The sequence below is a fragment of the Myotis nattereri genome (genome assembly GCF_964212035.1).
Source record: "Myotis nattereri genome assembly, chromosome: X".
Taxonomy (NCBI): Eukaryota; Metazoa; Chordata; class Mammalia; order Chiroptera; family Vespertilionidae; genus Myotis; species Myotis nattereri.
Window position 1 is genome coordinate 50,143,228 of NC_138078.1, and position 17,857 is coordinate 50,161,084.

At 43.9% G+C, this 17,857-nt stretch overlaps 1 pseudogene across 1 annotated transcript in view; it reads left to right on the plus strand.

The window, feature by feature from the left end:
* Positions 1 to 6,190: 6,190 nt before the first annotated feature.
* LOC308511687 (dnaJ homolog subfamily C member 9-like) overlaps positions 6,191 to 17,857 on the plus strand; it is a 28,570-nt pseudogene continuing 16,903 nt past the window's right edge. Inside the window, exon 1 of the transcript in view lies at positions 6,191 to 6,287. The product of the transcript in view is annotated as a dnaJ homolog subfamily C member 9-like (transcript). The remainder of the gene's footprint in view (positions 6,288 to 17,857) is intronic.

Consider the following 17,857-nt stretch of genomic DNA (forward strand, 5'->3'; position numbering starts at 1 on the left):
AAGTGCATTTAAGGGACAGCTTGGCAGATGCTTCTTTAGAAATAAATGTTACTAATTGAAGAATTAAGGTCAGTTATACAAATCCTTTTGGTGATGGGATTCTGAAACAGTCAAGGTAAGGTGAGGATTTGTAATGAGCTGGTTGAATACAGGAGTGAAACTGAGGAAAAAATGGAGGACTACCTAAAGACAGAGTACAAACTAGGAAAATTATTGGGGTTGGTTTAAAATTGAACTAGATGTCAAATGCAAGGTCAGTGATTTCTAATTAATTTCCTGTTTCATGCTTTTGGCTCAGCAGAAGTAAAAGAAAATAAATTCATATGTTTTGAAAATGCTTTGTGATTGTCAGGTACAGATACATAAGTTAGTAGCTTGGGGTGAAAGAAGGGAAGAGGAATTTGTTCTAGTCTAGTTGATTCATAACTTGATGGGCATGATAATTAGCCTTTCGGGACTTTAGTTTTGTCTTCAGAAAAATGAATAGGTTGAACTAGGTATTCTCAAAAAGGCCTTCTAGTTCTGACCTTTTGAGTCAGCTGTAGAAGCTGAGAAAAGATAATGGCCATAACTTTCTGAAGACTGGGGTTAAACCAAGTGGAGCTCTGCTAAACTGGGAGTGTCACACCAGGTGTTGCAGGGCTAAGGCCTTTGGTCCCAAGTTCTGGTGGGTAGTAGTGACACGTAGGTCATATAGCTCCTCTGGACTACCAGTTTCTTTCCTCTTAGTAGCCAGTCTTCTTTTCAAAGTAATTTGTCACATTGCTAAGAGCAGCTTATTTTGCTCAGGCATGGACTTGATGTCTCAACTATTATTTCTATAAATTTTATAGATTTGCAAAGGAGTCCATTTGTGGAAGATTATTCTTCAGTGGCCATTGCAATAAAGAATATTTAAGTTAAGCCAAGCCTATATTCCTAGAGTAAATTTGATATATGTTCACAGAGGAAAAACAAAATTCCTAAACTGACAAAGTCAAACTATATGAAAAAAAAAGGTTAAGATGTTTGTCAGGGCTGCCTACTGGATTTGGACTCCTAAGTATTCATTCATTAGTTCAGAGTTCATGAAAGGTCTGTGAGTGCCTAGGGCAGTGGTCGGCAAACTGTGGCTCGCGAGCCACATGTGGCTCTTTGGACCTTTGAGTGTGGCTCTTCCACAAAACACTACGTCTGGGCGCGCATGTACAGTGTGATTGAAACTTCGTGGCCCATGAGCAGAAGTCGGTATTTTGTGGAAGAGCCACACTCAAGGGGCCAAAGAGCCGCATGTGGCTCGCAAGCCACAGTTTGCCGACCACTGGCCTAAGGCCAGTGCCCAATGACTTTTTAAATTCTTTATTGTTGAAAGTATTACATATGTCCCCTCTTCCCCCCATTGACCTCTCCCAGCCTGCCCCAGCCCCCCACCCAGGCGTTCACCCCCCTATGTGTCTGCTGGTTATGCTTATATGCATATAAGTTCTTTGGTTGATCTCTACCCCTTGCCCACCTTCCCTGCCTTCCCTCTGAGGTTTGACAGTCTGTTAAATGTTTCTATGTCTCTGGATTCATTTTTTAAAATTTTGTTTTATTGCTTAAAATATTACAAAGAGCAGTACATATGTCTCCTTTTATTTTCCCCCTTGACCTTCCCCTGGCCGCCCCTACCCCCCAGTGTCTTGTGTCCATTGGTTATGCTTATATGCATGCACACAAATCCTTTGGTTGATCTCTTACCGCCCACCGCCCACCCTCCCCGGCCTTCCTGCTGTAGTTTGACAGTCTGTTCAATGCTGCTCTGCCCCTGTATCTATTTTTGTTCATCAGTTTGTAATGGTGTTTATTATCCATAAAGGAGTGAGATCATGTGTTATTTTTCTTTCATTGACTGGCTTATTTCACTTAGCATAATGCTCTCCAGTTCCATCCATGCTGTTGCAAATGGTAAGAATTTCTTCTTTTTTACAGCAGCATAGTATTCCACCATGTAGATGTAACATGGTTTTCTAATCCATTCATCTGCTGATGGGCACTTAGGCTGTTTCCAAATCTTAGCTATGGTAAATTGTGCTGCTATGAACATAGGGATGCATGTATCCTTTCTGATTGGTGTTTCTGGTTTCTTGGGATATTGTCCTACAAGTGGGATCACTGGGTCAAATGGGTGTTCCATTTTTAGTTTTTTGAGAAAACTCCATACTGTCTTCCATAGTGGCTGCACCAGTCTGCATTCCCACCAACAGTGCATGAGTGTTCCTTTTTCTCCACATCCTCTCCAGCACTTGTCGTTTGTTGATTTGTTGATGATAGCCATTCTGACAAGTGTGAGATGGTACCTCATTGTTGTTTTGATTTGCATCTCTAGGATGACTAGTGACTTTGAGCATGTTTTCATATGTCTCTTGGCTTTCTTAATGTCCTCTTTTGAAAAGTGTCTATTTAGGTCTGTTGCCCATTTTTTGATTGGATTGTTTATCTTCCTTTTGTTAAGTTGTATGAATTCCCTATAAATGTTGGAGATTAAACCCTTATTGTTGATATCATTGGCAAATATGTTCTCCCATGCAGTGGACTTTCTTGTTTTGTTGATGGTTTCTTTTGCTGTGCAGAAGCTTTTTATTTTGATATAGTCCCATTTGTTTATTTTCTCTTTAGTTTCCAATGCCCTAGGAGCTGTATCAGTGAAGAAATTTCTTACTCTGGATTCATTTTTATTCATCAGTTTATGTTGTTCATTATATTCCACAAATGAGTGAGATCATATGATACTTATCTTTCTCTAACTGGCTTATTTCACTTAGCATAATGCTTTCCAGGTACATCCATGTTGTTGCAAATGGTAAGAATTCTTTCTTTTTTACACTGCATAGTATTTCACTGTGTAGATGTACCATAGTTTTTAATCCACATATCTGCTGGTGAGGGCCCAATAATTTTTTGAAAGGTAGAAGGATAAATGAATGAAGTTACAAATCAACCACTGAATGAATCAATACAAGACCTTTTGGAAAGTTTTCACTGAGACTATTCCTTTGCAGTAACACATTGCTGACCCCCTCTGCCACTGGATATGCTACCATTTCTTTTTGGTGCTATTGCATATACAGTCATACCTTGGATATATTGTAAGTTAGATTCCAGACCTCCACAATAGCAAATATTGCAATAAAGCGAGTCACATGAAATTTTTGGTTTCCCAGTGCATGTAAAACTTGTGTGTACAATATACTGTAGTCTATTAAGTGTACAATAGCATTATGTCTAAAAATGGACATGCCTTAATTTAAAAAAATATTTATTACTAAAAAATGCAAACCAGAGATCCAAGATGGAAGCAGAGTAGGAGCAAGGTCCACTCACCTACTCCCAGGACCAAACTGGAATTAAAACTAAATTATAGAACAATCAACCTGAATAACCAATTTAAGACTAGCTGAATATGTCTTATAATCAAGGATTTACAGAAAGAGCTACACAGAGACTGATGGAAAGGGCAGAAACTAAAAAAAGACTGGCTCTGCTCCCAAGGGTAGAGGCATAAATTCCAGAGGAATATCTCAGCTGCAAACATTCCCCTAGAGGTATGTGGGGGGCTCAATCCCATGCAAGGCTCCTCAGCCCAGAACACGAGACCCAGGAAGAGGTGCTCACTTAACATCTGGCTATGAAAATTAGCAGAAATTCAGTTAGCCAGAGAGAGACAGTAGTCTGCTAGAGAAAAAGGCACCCTCTTAAAGGGACAATGTGAGAAATCTAGTTCACAGCCACTTACCCTGGGCTCCAGCAGAGGGAGAGTGGACCAAACTAGAGTTGTGTGAGGAGAGACTGGGGTTTTGGCTCTGGAGAGAGAGCTGAAGGGAAAACTGCCAGAATCCCTGTGCTGAATCCCTCTCCCACACCACGGACACCATCTTTCTTGGTTGTAGCACTCCCCCTCCCTTATGGCATCAGCCTAGGGAAATTCAATAGCTCCACCCTCTACAGTACCTGTTGCCAAACCCTGCAGAGCTCATGCCCTACTGAGGAGTCAGCTGCCTGGGCCAGGGTGTAGACGTCTAAGCAAACTCAGGGGGTGTCAGTGACCAACTTGTATGGCTTTGGGATGGAGGCCATTTCCCCCACTTTTCCATGAACCTGACTGGTGCCTTCCACTCACAGGAGATCAACTAACCTCACCTTCCAGGCTCCTGGCAGCACCACCCTGCTGAGATTGGGCTCCTGTCAGAATCTGGGATGGACTGAGTTGTGTAGCTCCAGGACAAGGGCCATTTTTCTCTCACATGCCCAACCAGTGAAGAACCTTCCCTTCATACAACCAAATCTTGGTCTGTTTTTGCCTAATAAACTCTGCTGGTCTCACCCTGATTACCAGGATCCTGCCCCTACTATAAAAGTCTGAGATCACCCAGGAGGGCACAGCTAGACTTGTTATACACTGGGACTTTTGCTGAATTGTCCCAGACCCAGCACTGGCACCAAGTTTGAACCTGTTCCACTCTTTTGAACACCACTCACAGTTACCTGGTGACTCACTGAGAACCTACCTCATGCAATTCGAGTCCTCCAGAGGCTCTTTCAGTGACAGCCTAATAGTCAGCCAACAGGGGAAGGCAGGTGGAGGTAGACCTTGGGGTGTCTTGGTCCTTTTGCTGATCTGCCTCTGAGCTCGGTGCTGGTGGAAGCCAGCTTTGGCACACAGCTGGATCCTTCCCACACACACCAAGGCCCAACAGAGGCAAACACAAACTGTGGATTTCTTTGTAACTCCACACAGTTTTCCCAGGACAAGTCACAGGCAGTGCTGTCTGACACTGACCTCCACCAGAGTCCTTCCCAAAAAGTCCCAGGACAGAAATATTAAGTGGCCAGCTTCAGATAACATCAGAGCAGGGTCCAATTAGTTTCACAAGTGGCATATCTAAGGGAGATCTTGGGATGCACCAGACTCCGCTGAGGTGACTTGGGCTTTGGGTGTCTAGCACCTGCACAAAAGTTCGTACACTGTCGTTAGGTTCAGTTTTCACAGTCAGCCAGCCTTAAGGTCAATCCCACGCATGAATGGGCCAATAGCAATCAAGATTCAATTACAAAGAGACAGAACTCATGGACATGGACAACAGTGTGGTGATTGTGAGGGTGAAGGGAGATAGGTGGAGGCATAAGGGGATAAATGGTGATGGAAAAAATAAAATAAAATATTTAAAAGATTCAATTACATAATGAGAGCTCACATAATCCATGCAAGGGACATTACTAGAGCAACCAGCTCAGGTGATCAAGGAGAGTGTGCCACTGGGTCCCTCAGGACACCTACTACATAAGGCCAACCTACCAAGAATGAGAGAACAGCAGATGCACCTAATACATAGAAACAAACACAAAGAGGAATCCAAAATGGGGAGACAAAGAACATGCCACAAATGAAAGAACAGAAGAAATAGCCAGAAAAAAGAGCTAATTGAAATGGAGGCAAGCAATTTACCAGATATAGAGTTCAAAAAAGTGATTACATGGATGCTCAAGGAACTTAGTGAACCCTTCATGAAACTTAGTGAGAGCTTCAAAGCATGAAAAAGGACACATAGCCCAGCTGGTGTGTCTCGGTGGTTGAGTAACAACCTATGAGCCAGGAGGTCATAGTTCCATTCCCAGACAGAGCACATGCCTGGGTTGCAGACTCAGTTCCCAGTACAAGGTGTGCAGGAGGCAGCTGGTCAATGATTCTCTCTCATCATTGATGTTTCTATCTCTCTCTTCCTCTCCTTTCCTCTGTAAAATCAATAAAAATATGTTTTTTAAAAAGGAGGAGGAAGTGGAGGAGGGAGAAAAGAAGGGTAAAAAGAAAACAGAGGAGTTAAAAGAATAAAATGGCAATAATTACGTACCTATCAATAATCACTCTAGTCTAGATCTTTCAAATGTGTTCGCCGACGCCGCCGCCATTGCTCTCCAATGCCTGTGCCGCCTCCAGCTCGCTGAGTTCCAGCAGAAGGAGAAGGGGGGTAAGTGAAGAGGTCCCTGCACCATGGCACAGACCACCCGCAAGTTGACCAGGGCAAAGCGCTGCTGAAGCAGCTGGCGACCAAAGCCACTCGGAAGAGTGTGCCCTCCACTGGAGGGGTGAAGAAGCCACATAGCTACAGGCCTGGTACCCTGGCACTTCCTGAAATTAGACGTTATCAGAAGTCCACTGAGCTGCTCATTTGGCATGCTTCCCTTCCAGCATCTGGTGCGAGAAATTGCTCAGGACTTCAAAACAGACCTGTGCTTCCAGAGCGCAGCCATTGGTGCTTTGCAGGAGGCAGGTGAGGCCTATCTGGTTGGCCTGTTTGAAGACACCAACCTGTGTGCTATCCATGCCAAACGTGTAACAATTATGCCAAAAGACATCCAGCTAGCATGCTGCATCTGTGGAGAACGTGCTTAAGAATCCACTGTGATGGAAAACATTTCATTCTTTTAAAAAATTTTCTCTTCTTCCTGTTATTGGTAGTTCTGAATGTTAGGTTTGTTGTTTTTTTCCCATGGGGTCAAAAGGTACCTAAGTATATGATTACAAGTTGAAAATAGGGGACAGAAATCAGGTATTTGGCAGGTTTTCCATTTTCACTTGTGTGTGATTTTTTTTAATATAAATGCTGGGACATAAAGCATTAATGCAAGTCAAATGTTTCAGTGAACAAGTTTCAGCAGTTAAACTTTATCCTATCTAATAAAAGACAAAAAGGGTAATTAACCGTACCTTCACTGTGCTTCCCATGGGCTAATCAGGGTGATATGCAAATTAACCGCCAACAAAGATGGTGGTTAATTTGCATATGTGCAATGATGGGAGGCGAAAGAGGAAGGACTGAAGAATGGTGATCGGAAACCCAGGCAGCAAGCAAGAGCTGGGGGGCGGGCAAAGGTGATTGCCATCGGAAAGCTGGGCAGCAGGCAAGGCGACAACCCCTGGCCAGGGGTGCCAACTGGCCTGCGGCCCCATGATCCCCATGGCGATCGGAGGGAGAAAGAGCTGGGGCACAGGCCAGGCAGCACCCAGGCACCCCAGCACCTGACATGCAAAGATCGGGGATGAAATGACTTTTCCCAACCACATCTGCAAATATCCTGGGAAAGGCATCACTGAAGAGTTCACAACTCTCTTACTTGGCAAGGAACAAAAAAGTTGGCAATGAAAACAATCCCTTACATCAAAGTTAAGGTCCCTCTGGGTAAAAAAGAATATTTCCAACGTAAAGTAGGGAGCAGGCAAAAATAATAGGTTCTCATGACTTCCACTGAAGATTGAGCATATGACAGAGTGAAAACAAACATACGAATTAAAACAGACAGTGGGCATTCAAATGACCCGAATCAACTGTCACTGTTTGTCCCAATAGCAGCAATGCTTATGTGATAATATAGTTTCACAAACATACAAAACAAGTCACATGATAAGAGAGGTTCGGCTTCTAAAGTAAATTGAATAAATTCTTTAAAAATTCTCATGTCCCTCCTTCTGACTATAATTCTTAATTTTCCAATCAGAAAATTACCCCAGGTGATCCAGTAACATGTAGAACTCCAGTAACCTAGCTTATTTAAAAAACAAACATCCAAACCATTTTAAAAATATTTAAATTGATATTTTAGAGTTAAAATTATAGAAGATTTTTAGATCCAAATATATTTTCTGAATAGAAAATATTTCAGTTTTTGATTTAAAAAAAATAAACATAAAAAATATATGTGACACATTTTCCCAAGGAACTCTGAATTAGTACCTTTCCCTCTAACTTTCTTCAAATTAAGAGAATCTATGGAGTTTCCTATACTGCACAAGTTTTAATGAAAGAAAATAAGACTTTCTAAGAGCATCAAATACATGTTTTCTTATTTACAAACATATATACTCTTCTCTCTCTTTCTCCCTTTAAAATATATTCCTACTGATTCAGAGAGGAAGGGAGAGGGAGAGAGATAGAAACATCAATGGTGAGAGAGAATCATTGATCGGCTGCCTCCTACATGGCCCGTACTGGGGATCAAGCCCACAACCTGGGCATGTGACCTGACCTGGAATCAAACTGTGACTTCCTGGTTCATAGGTCGATGCTAAACCACTGAGTCACACCAGCCGGGCTCAATTCTTATTTATAAATTCATTCCAAGGACATATACAGCTTGAAAAGCTTTGGAAGCAGTTTCAAAAAAAACTAGTTTTTAAGTAACAAGAAAACAGTTATAGAAGAAAGTTTAAATTAAAAGAAAAAATTGTTTTAATTTATTCAAAAGTGGGAACATCCTCCATGAAAATGTGTACCTTGACGGTGGATGGCTGGGTGGCCTTATCACACCTTAGGAATTCCAATGCTTTTTACAATGACAAGAAAGAGAGTTTCATCTCATTTCTCGCCCAGGGTAGATGTCTGTCAACAGAAGGTGGACATCAATAAAAGGAGGGGCTTGCACAATCAATCCAGAAAGTCAGCAATCTATGAATAATCCAGAACTGAGTATTAATCTCCTCTGACACACACCCTCCCTCCCAGCCAGTGAGCAAGATAATTACTCTCAAGTCATGCTAAGTGCCCCCCAGTCACAGTGGCCCAATGCTGACATACAAAGCATACAAATAATTCTCACTCTGGCATAAAAGTAACAACTTTCTTGGAAGAAAAGCAGATATTGTAAATTTCTCAAAGTCTTCCTGAAACATTTTTAAAGTAATTTTTACTTCTTTAGAAAAAATGCATACATGGCAAACCATCTGTAATAAAAGGCCCATTCTATAAAATTTTACCTGGTCCTACTCATATCTGCAATCGTAACCATATTTACAAACAAATATATCTATACTAATAAAAGAGTAATATGCTAATTAGACTGGGAGACCTTCCAGGAGACCTTCCAGATGTTCTTATGGACAAAGCCATGGTGGTGGGGCCGAGGTAGAGACGGCTAGAGGCCAAGAGGGGAGGGCAGTTGTGGGTGATCAAGCTGGTGGGGGGGTGGGGCCGTTGGGGGTAAGCAGACCAGCAGGGGGGCCAGTTGGGGGCAAGCAGGCCATCAGTGGGGGTCAGTTGGAGGTGATCAGGACAGCGGGGGGGGGCATTTTGGAGTGAGCAGGCCAGGGGGGAGGGAAGGTAGGGGCGAGCAGGCCAGCAGGTGGGGAAGTTTAGGGTGATCAGGCTTGTGGGGGGGGCATTTGGGGGCAAGCAATCTGGCAGCGGGGGGGGGGGGGCAGTTGGGGGCAAGCAGGCCGGCAGGCAGAGTGGTTAGAGGCAATCAGGCAGGCAGGCAGGCAGGTGAACGGTTAGGAGCCAGCAGTCCCAGATTGCGAGAGGGATGTCCAACTGCTGGTTTAGGCCTGATCCCTGTAAACTGGCAGGACATTTTTTGAGGGGTCCCAAATTGGAGACGGTGCAGGCCAGGCTGAGGAACACACCCTCCCCTGTGCATGAATTTAGTGCACCGGGCCACTAGTAAAAATATAAATAAACCTGTTAAATTTTTCTGGACAATGCCAGCATTTGGATTTTTTTTAAAACAAGTAAATTTCTTATTGATGGCAACTAAATGCTGTTTGTAACATTTTTATCATACAGTTGATTCCATCCATTCGCTATACTTTTCTAACTTAGTTGTCCTACATGCAAGTACATATTTTTAATGTTGTCTGTCTTCTGTGCTGTTCCTGTAAGTTTGCTATTAAAATACATTAAACTATAAAAACATCACTCTAAATATAAATGGCTTAACTTCTCCAATAAATAGACATAGGGTAGCTGATTTATAAGAAAACAAGACCCATATATAAGCCATCTACAAGGGACCCACCTCAGAGCAAAAGATACAGACTGCAAGTAAAGGAATGAAAAAAAAAATATTTCATGCAAATGGAAATTTTAAAAAAGGATCAGGTTGGAATAATTATATCAGACAAAATAGACTTCAAAACAAAGGCTATAATAAGAGACAAAGAAGGACACTACATAAAGATAAAGGGAGAAATCCAACAAGAGGGCATAATCCTCATAAACATTTATGCACCGAACAAAGAAGCACCTAAATATATAAACCAAATGTTGTTGGACATAAAGGGAAAGATAGACATTAATGCAGTCACACTAGAAGATTTTAACACACCATTGACATTACTAGATAGATCTTTCATACAGAAAATAAATAATGAAACAGTAGCCTTAAATGACATATTAGATCAGAACTTAAATTAATTTCTTCATAATTTTTCAACCCAAGGCAGCAGAATATACGTTATTTTCAAGTGAACATGGGACATTTTCTAGAATAGACCACATATTAGAACATACAACAAGTCTCAATAAATTTCTGAAGATCAAAATCTTATTAAGCATCTTCTCTGACCATAATGGCATGGAACTAGAAATCAAATACAAGAAAAAAAAATGAACAACACACAAACACATGGAGGTTAAATAACATGTTATTTAAAAATGAATTGGTCAATAATGAGATAAAGGGAGAAATCAAAGGATACCTTGAGACAAATGAAAATGAATACACAACCCAAAACTTATGGGACACAGTGAAAGCTGTCCTAAAAGGGAAATTCACATCAATACAGGCATATCTCAATAAGAAAGAAAAATCTCAAGTAAATAATCTAACTTTACACCTAAAGGAACTAGAGAAGAAACAGCAAACATAGCCCAAAGTGAGTAGAATGAAGGAAATAATAAAGATTAGAGTGGAAATAAATGACATACAAACTAAAAATCCTATATAATAAAGAGCTAATATTTATGGTCAACACGCCGTTGTGCCCTCGCGCCCTTGCACTAAGGCTGAGGGATCTGGGGCCGTGCCAGGGGACTTGTGGCTGAGCGGCGGACATGAGGCCATGCCCCCCACCCCAGCGTTCGGGCCAGGGGACCTGAGGACAGGCTGGGGGACTATAGGCTGCATCCCCCTGCCCCAGTGCCAGGGCCAGGGGAACTGAGGATGCAGCCCCCACCTGGCAGGGCTTGATGTGAGAACTGAGACTGTGCCCCCTGCCCAGGACTGGGCTGGGGGACCTGAGGCTGTGCCCCCACCCTTGGGGCTTGATGGGGGTGGGGATGGTAGGGTCTGGGTCTCCTACCATTTCGAGGCGCACGTGGGTGGGCGGGGACTTGAATCTGGGTCCTACAGCATGCCCCAGGCTCTGACAAGAGAGAGATTTTCATATACATTTTACTAATTTTCGTTCATCTCTGAAACTTCTATTATAGAAAAAGGGCAAATAGCACTATTAAAATATTTCCTCTAGGAACAGCAGCTGCGCAGCCTGAACCCTGCACCTGTCTGAGGAGCAGCAGCTGTGTGAGCAGCCCACAGCCATATGAGGAACAGCAGCGCTGTGAGCAGCCCACCCCCATTTGAGGAGCAGTAGCCACCTGATCAGCCTGCCTCAGTCCAAGGAGCTGCAGCCACATGAGAAGATCGCCCACGTCCAAGGAGCAGCAGCTGCGCAGCCCACACCCTGCACCTTTCTGAGGAGCAGCACTTGTGTGAGCAACCTGACCCCATCCGAGGAGCAGCAGCTGTGTGAGCAGCCCACAACCGTATGAGGAACAGCAGTGCCATGAGCAGCCTGCCCCCATTCGAGGAGCAGTAGCCACCTGAGCAGCCCCCCCAGTTTGAGGAGCAGCAGCCACACGAGCAGACAGCCCACATCAGAGGAGCGGCAGCCCTGCGCAGTCCACACTGGTCTGAGGAGCAGCAGGCACACGCAGCCTGCACCTGTCTGAGGAGCAGCAGCTGGGTGAGTGGCCTGCCCCCGGCCAAGGAGCAGCAGCTGCATGTGCAGCTCACTCCCACACAAGAAGCAGCAGCCACGCAAGCAGCCCATCCCCCATCCGAGGAACAGCAGCTGCGTGAGCAACCCGCAACCATATGAGGAGCAGTAGCCCTATAAGCAATCTGCCCCTGTCCAAGAAGTGGCAGCCTCATGAGCAGCCCTCCCCATCTGAGGAACAGCAGCAGTGTTAGCCAGCCCCAATCCAAGGAATAGCAGCCACGTGAGCAGTCCACCCCTGTCTGAGGAACAGATGCCACATGAACAGCCAACCACTGTCCAAGGAACAGCAGCTGAGTGAGCAGCCTACCCCAACAGCCAAAGGTGACACCACTGCTACGAACAGCACCCACCAGAGGAGCCACTGCCAACTGAGGAGCAGCCACTTCTGTGACCCCCTGAGGAGCAACCGCAGCCCAAGGAGCCACTGCCACCCAAGGAGCAGACCGTGCATGACTCAACATCTAGATCATTCGGTGAGACAAAAAATGGGTAGACAAAGACACCCCCAAAGGAAAGAAAATGAGAAATCACCAGAAAAGCAGCTAAGTGAAGCAAAGGCATGCAATATGTCAGAAAAAGAATTCAGAATAAGGGTAATACAGTTCATAAGCCTGATGGAGGAAAAAATCAAAAACTGATATAAGAATCAAGAAGAAATGGAAGAAAAAAATCAATAATTTATTTAAGAATCAAGAAGAGACCAGGAAAAATGGCGACCAGCAGGAAGGTAGGGAGGGAGAGAGTGTGAGAGCGCAAGGAAGTGATAGAGGAGTGTGTGGACGTGTGTGGTGTGTGTGTATGAGCTAGGGACAGTTAGATTCTGCAGGTCTTCTAAGGGGTTGCTAAACCGGGCATTCTTAGGCAGCAGAGTCCTGCTCCCTGCGCGGACACTCCTGGGCGGCCAGCACAGGCACGGTGACCACGCCATCTTAGGAAACAAAGCTGCTTGAGACTAGGATCCTGGCCTCAGCACCACCACCCAGTCTGATCTTAGACGCCTACCAGGACCCTGCAGCCACTGGGGACAGAGACCTGTGATCACAGCTACAGACCTGCAGACACCAAAAGTTCAGAAATCCCCGCAGCAGATCTGTGAGTAACAGAGCCCATCCCCCCTGCCCACAGGCTTGTGGGCAGCGCCAGAGTAACTAACTGATAGACCCATCCCTTGCCAGGGCCTCAGTGCTCCAGGAACTTTAGCCTGCAAGTGTGTGAGCACCTTGGAACTGATCCCACATAGGGCCTGGTTCAGGAGCCCTGGGTTGGGAGCAATCGCAGAACCCCAGGAACTGATCCTACACGCACTGCCGGCTTCTGAGCCCTGGACTGGGAGCAAAAGCACGAACCCAAGGAACTGAGCCTACGTGCACTGCTGGCTTCGGAGCCCAGGGGAGGGAGCAATCACGCGAACACCAGGAATTTCTCCCATGATTCACAGGCCCAGGGACCCCGATTCTCTGGGCAGGAGGCAGCACCAAGCACCAGTGACTTGACTGTGTTTCTTATCGCCTGCGCCTGAGATCCTGATTCCCTGTGCATTCATACTAAGAGCCAGTGTCTCCAATTCCTGGTGCAAGGGCACACAGGAACCATGATTCTCAAGGCAAGGTCGCGCGAAGCAACAGAGACTCTGATACTGGATTCTGGGGAACTCTGACTCCTGGCGCACGCTAGGGGGCTCTGGTTTTCAACACGCTTCAGGGGGATCTCTGTTTCAGCATGGTGCAGGCAGGGTCCCTGATTCTAAGGGCACTTACGAGGCGAAATTGAGCGCTGACAACACTGATTCTGAGCAAGCCTGGTTCCCACCAACCCACCACAACCACACATCTTAGTGTCAGAGCTCTTCAGTGACACTAGGGTGGCGGGAGGCTCCCACTGCACATGGCCCAGGCCCACGCAACTCGACGTTTGAACCATCGGGAGATAATCAGAATGAAGAGATGAAACAACACCCAGAGGAAAGACAATGAGGAGTCACCAAGAAAGGACATTAATGAAGTTGAAGCATGCAACATGACAGAAAAAGAATTCAGAATAATGGTTTTACAATTCATTCTCCGGATGAATGAGAAAAACAACAACCTATGCAAGAATCAGGAAGAAATGAAAAATGATATAGCTACAATCAAAAACACCATGGAAAGTTTCAACAGTAGACTAGAAGCAGAGGACCGAATTAGTGAATTAGAAGATAAGGCAGAGAAACCAGCTCAATCTGAACTACAACTGGAGAAAAAAAATAAAAAGCAGGAGGAGAGCCTAAGGGAGCTTCGGGACAACATGAAACGAAGTAACATACGCATAATAAGGCTGCAAGAAGGACAAGAAGAGCAGCAAGGATTAGAAAATCTATTTGAAGAAATAATGTCAGAAAACTTCCCAGATATGGGGAAGAAAAAAGTTACACAAGTACATAGAGTCCCAGGGAAGATGAACCCCAAAAGACCCACACCAAGATACGTCATAATAACGATGGCAAATGTACAAGACAAAGAGAGAATCTTAAAGGCTGCAAGAGAGAAACAGAGAGTTACCTACAAAGGATCCCCCATCAGATTATCAAATGATTTCTAAACAGAAACACATCAGGCCAGAAAAGAATGGACAGAAATTTATAAAGTGATGCAAAGCAAAGGACTGAATCCAAGAATACTCTATCCAGCAAGGCTATCATTCAAAATTGAAGGGGAAATAAGAAGCTTCACAGACAAAAAAAAGGCTAAGGGAGTTTATCACCACCAAGCCAGCAATGCAAGAAATGCTAAAGGGACTGGTGTAAAAAGAAGAACTAAAAAGCCCAGAAAGAAAACAGACACACACACAAAAAAAAATAGAAATGCCTACAAACAAGTACCTTTCAATAATAACTTTAAACGTAAATGGACTAAATGGTCCAATCAAAAGACATCGAGTGGCTGAATGGATAAAAAAACATGACCCATATATTTGCTGTCTACAAGAGACCCACCTCATTAGAAGGGCCTCACATAGACTGAAAGTGACGGGATGGAAAAATATATTACAGGCAAATGGAAATGAAAAAAAAGTCTGGGTAGCAATACTTATATCAGACAAAATAGACCTCAAAGTGAAGGCCATAACAAGAGATAAGAAAGGCCACTTCATAATACTAAAGGGATCAATACAACAAGAGGATATAACCCTGATAAACATATATACACCCAATGCAGGAGCACACACATACATAAGAAAACTCCTGGAAGATATCAGGGGAGAGATCGACAACAATACAATCATAGTAGGGGACTTTAATACACCACTGACATCACTGGATAAATCCGCTAGACAAAAACTCAGCAAAGAAACAGCAATCCTAAATGACTCACTAGATCAGATGGACTTAATTGACATCTTCAGAACACTTCACCTCAAAGCCACAAAATATACGTTCTTCTCAAGTGCTCATGGGACATCTTCAAAAATAGACCACATATTGGGTCACAAACAAAGTCTCCCCAAATTCAAGAAGATTGAAATCATACCAAGCATCTTCTCAGACCACAAGGCCATAATATTAGAAATAAACTACAATAAAAACAACTCAAAATACTCAAACACTTGGAAGCTGAATAGCACATTATTAAATATTGATTGGGTTACCAATGAGATCAAAGAAGAAATTAAAAACATCCTGGAAACTAATGATAATGAAAACACAACAATCCAAAACCTTTGGGACGCAATGAAAGCAGTCCTGAGAGGGAAGTTTATAGCTCTACAGGCCTATCTCAACAAACAAGAAAAAATGGTAGTAAATCATCTAAATCTACAGCTCAAAGAATTAGAAAGAGAGCAACAAGAAAACTCCAGAGTGAGCAGAAGGAAGGAGATAATAAAGATTAGAGCAGAAATAAATGACATAGAGACCAAAAAAACAATACAGAAAATCAATGAAACAAAGAGCTGGTTCTTTGAAAGGATAAAAAAGATTGACAGACCTCTAGCCAGGCTCACCAAGAAGCAAAGAGAAAGGACCCAAATAAACAAAATCAGAAATGATAGAGGCGAAATAACAACAGCTCCCACAGAAATACAAATGATTGTTAAAAAATACTATGGAGAACTCTACTCCAACAAGACCACAAGGCCATAATATTAGAAATAAACTACAGGAGAAACCAAGATGGCGGCATAGGTTAATGCCAGAGATTGCTGCCTCGAACAACCACTTCAAAAAACAACTAAAAGACGGAATGGACATCATCCAGAACCACAGGAAGGCTAGCTGAGTGGAAATTCTATAACTAGGAGGAAAGAGAATATCATACCCAGACTCAGAGGAGGCACAGTGCTGAAGTGAAATACTAAGGTGCAGAGTGCATGTGGAGCTGGCTAGAGGCGGAGGGCGCGGTTGTTGTTTTCAATCGGGAGGGAGTTTCAGACTCTGAGCTCCAGATCCAGGCGAGTCTCGAGGGACCCAGACTCAAACGGGAGAAGCGAGACTGTCTGGCTTCAGTCGGAACTTGAAGGCAGCCTTCTCTTCGAGGTTTGCAGCGGTTGCTGGGACTCTGTGAGGCAGAGCCCCTAGTGACAGAACTGAGAGCAGCCATAACTGCTCGCTCTGGCCTGCCCTGTAGATCCTCCGGGACCTGCCCTGCCCAAGCCCTGCGCAGAGCCATTTGCTGGATAGCCTCAGGCAAAGGCTAGATTAGCACCGCCCTAGAGATCCAGCCCAGAAGCTCTCCCACTGCAGACACAGCGGACTCTCATAGCCAGTTAGCCTGGAGGTCAAATCACCCCCGGTACTGCCGACAACAATCAAGGCTTAACTACAACAAGACTGCGCACAAAGACCGCTAGTGGGTGCACCAAGAAAGCATAAAAAATGCGGAGACAAAGAAACAGGACAAAACTGTCAATGGAGGATATTGAGTTCAGAATCACACTTTTAAGGTCTCTTAAGAACTGCCTAGAAGCCGTCGATAAATGTAGTGAGATCCTCAAGAAATCTAATGAGACCCTCAGTGTTATGATAAAGAACCAACTAGAAATTAAGCATACACGGACTGAAATAATGAATACTATACAGACTCCCAAAAGCAGACCAGAGGAGCGCAAGAATCAAGGCAAAGACTTGAAATGCGAAGAAGCAAAAAACACCAAACCAGAAAAGCAAATTAAAAAAAGAATCCGAAAATACGAAGATAGTGTAAGAAGCCTCTGAGACAACTTCAAGCCTACCAACATCAGAATTATAGGGGTGCCAGAAGATGAGAGAGAGCAAGATATTGAAAACCTATTTGAAGAAATAATGACAGAAAACTTCCCCCACCTGGTAAAAGAAATAGACTTACAGGTCCAGGAAGCGCAGAGAACCCCAAACCAAAGGAACCCAAAGAGGACCACACCAAGACACATCATAATTAAAATGCCAAGAGCAAAAGACAAAGAGAGAATCTTTTTTTTAATATATTTTATTGATTAAGATATTACATATGTGTACCCTCTACCCCCCCCCCCCGCTCATCCCCTCACCCCCACCCCCCGTTGTCCGTGTCCATTGGTTAGGCCTATATGCTTGCATATAAGTCCTTTGGTTGATCTTTCCCCATTGCCCCCACCCTCCCCTACCTTCCCTCCAAGGCCCAACAGTCCAATCAAAGCCTCTCCGTCTCTGGATCAGTCCTTGTTCATCAGTTTATGTTGTTCATTATATTCCACAAATAAGTGAGATCTTGTGGTATTTATCCGCTCTCCAGTTCCATCAATGCTGTGGCAAATGGTAAGAGTTCCTTTTTCTTCTTCCTCTTCTTAAAGAATACCTTTCAGCATTTCATATAATGCTGGTTTGGTGGTGATGAACTCCTTTAGCTTTTTCTTATCCGTGAAGCTCTTTATCTGACCTTCCATTCTGAATGATAGCTTTGCTGGATAAAGTAATCTTGGGTGCAGGTTCTTGCTATTCATCTCTTTGAATATTTCTTGCCACTCTCTTCTGGCCTGCGTGGTTTCTGTTGAGAAATCAGCTGACAGTCGGATGGGTATTCCCTTGTAGGTAACTGACTGTCTTTCTCTTGCTGCTTTTAAGATTCTCTCTTTATCTTT